The sequence below is a fragment of the Rhinolophus sinicus genome, chromosome 17, assembly GCF_057876585.1.
Source record: "Rhinolophus sinicus isolate RSI-liver-muscle chromosome 17, RSI-T2T, whole genome shotgun sequence".
In the NCBI taxonomy this organism is placed as follows: domain Eukaryota; kingdom Metazoa; phylum Chordata; class Mammalia; order Chiroptera; family Rhinolophidae; genus Rhinolophus; species Rhinolophus sinicus.
In genome coordinates, this window is record NC_142517.1 from 851,050 (window position 1) to 853,525 (window position 2,476).

Below are 2,476 nucleotides of genomic sequence, written 5' to 3' on the forward strand. Positions count from 1 at the left end.
AGCACCAGCAGCAGCACCAGCACCACCAGCAGCAGCACCAGCACCAGCAGCAGCACCAGCACCAGCAGCACAACCAGCACCAGCAGCACCACCAGCAGCAGCACCACCAGCACCAGCAGCAGCACCAGCAGCAGCACCACCAGCACCAGCAGCACCACCACCAGCACCAGCAGCACCACCACCAGCACCAGCAGCAGCACCAGCAGCAGCACCACCAGCACCAGCAGCACCACCAGCAGCACCACCAGCAGCACCACCAGCACCACCAGCAGCACCAGTAGCAGCACCAGTAGCAGCACCACCAGCAGCACCACCAGCAGCACCAGCAGCAGCAGCAGCACCACCACCACCATCAGCAGCACCAGCAGCAGCACCAGCAGCACCAGCAGCACCACCAGCACCAGCAGCACCACCACCAGCACCAGCAGCAGCACCAGCAGCAGCACCACCACCACCAGCAGCACCACCAGCAGCACCAGCAGCAGCACCAGCAGCAGCACCAGCAACACCAGCAGCAGCACCAGCAGCAGCACCAGCAGCAGCACCAGCAGCAGCACCAGCAGCAGCCACCGCCAACAGCAATACCTGCAAATGGGCAGCAAGCCAGCAGCCCAAATGAAGGCTTGACTATTGACCTGAAGAATTTTATGAAACCCGGAGAGAAGACCTTCACCCAACAGAGCCAGCTCTTTGTGGGCGACCTTCCCCCTGACATCACTGAGGAGGAAATGAGGAAACTGAGAAATATGGGAAGGCAGGCGAAGTCTTCATTCAGAAGGATAAAGGCTTTATCCGACTGGAAACACAAACCCTAGCAGAGATTGCCAAAGTGGAGCTGGACAACACGCCACTCCGTGGAAAGCAGCTGCGTGTGCGCTTTGCCTGCCATAGCGCATCCCTTACGGTCCGAAACCTTCCTCAGTATGTGTCTAACGAGCTGCTGGAGGAAGCCTTTTCTGGGTTCGGCCACGTGGAGAGGGCTGTGGTCATTGTGGATGACTGAGAAAAGCCCTCAGGAAAAGGCACTGTTGAGTTCTCAGGGAAGCCAGCTGCTCGGAAAGCTCTGGACAGATGCAGTGAAGGCTCTTTCCTGCTAACCACGTTTCCTCACCCTGAGACTATAGAGCCCATGGACCAGTTAGATGATGAAGAGGGACTTCCAGAGAAGCTGGTCATAAAGAACCAGCAATTTCACAAGGAGCGCGAGCAGCCACCTAGATTCGCACAGCCTGGCTCCTTTGAGGAGTATGCCAGGCGCTGGAAGGCACTCACTGAGATGGAGAAGCAGCAGCAGGACCAGGTGGACCGCAACATTGAGGAGGCCCGTGAGAAGCTGGAGCTGGAGCTGGAGGCCGCCCGCCGTGAGCACCAGGTCATGTTAACTAGGCAGGATCTGATGCAGCGTCAAGAAGAACTTCGGAGAATGGAAGAGCTGCACAACCAAGAAGTGCAAAAAACGAAAGCAGCTGGAGCTCAGGCAGGAGGAGGAGCGCAGGCGCCGTGAGGAAGAGATGCAGCGACAACAGGAAGAAATGATGCCGCGAGGAAGAGATGCAGCGACAACAGGAAGAAATGATGCTGCGACAGCAGGAAGGAGTCAAGGGAGCCTTCCCTGATGCGAGAGAGCAGGAGACTCGGATGGGCCAGATGGCTATGGGAGGTGCTATGGCATAAACAACAGAGGTGCCATGCCCCTGCTCCTGTACCAACTGGTACCACAGCTCCTGCAGGACGTGCCGCTATGATGCCAGATGGAACCTTGGGGCTGACCCCACCAACAACTGAACGCTTTGGCCAAGCTGCTGCAATGGAAGGAATTGGTGCAATCGGTGGAACCCCTCCTGCATTCAACCGTGCAGCTCCTGGAGCTGAATTCGCTCCAACCAAACGTCGCCGATACTAATAAAGTTGCAGTGTCTAGTTTCCCAACACCTTTAAAAGATGGACCCTTTTTGGACTAGCCAGAATTCTACCCTGGAAAAGTGTTAGGGATTCCTCCAATAGTTAGGTCTTCCCTGCCTGTACTACTCTAGGGAGTATGCTGAAGGCAGAGGGCAAGGGAGGGGCCGTATTTAACAAGTCAATTATGTGGTATGTTGATTAACTAACCTAAACTGTGGTGCATTCCTGAAGTCTCGTGATTATTGGGGGGTGGGGGGATCGTGGCAAAATGGATCCAGTTACAGCCCCCATTAATCTGGATCATTCCATTCTTCGTCCATCCTGTTTCTACATGGGTTCTCATTCTTTATAATCCCCCAACCTCAGAGACACTGCCACATCCACCACAAAAAACGCAACATCCCCCAATGACCTTAGTCTCATTCTCCATTCACTCCCAGGGGGGAATTCAGGCAAATGTCCGCAGAGGTCGCAGATAACACATGTACGGTTCTGTTATACCCCATATATTACCCCTCCATGTCCTAAGGAAGACATTTTCTCTTAGAGATTTTCATTTTAGTATATCTTTAAA

The 2,476-nt window shown here is 54.7% G+C and overlaps 1 pseudogene; it reads left to right on the forward strand.

The window, feature by feature from the left end:
- Window positions 1–349: 349 nt before the first annotated feature.
- LOC109436862 (non-POU domain-containing octamer-binding protein pseudogene) lies at window positions 350–2,042 on the forward strand (annotated as a pseudogene).
- Window positions 2,043–2,476: the final 434 nt, after the last annotated feature.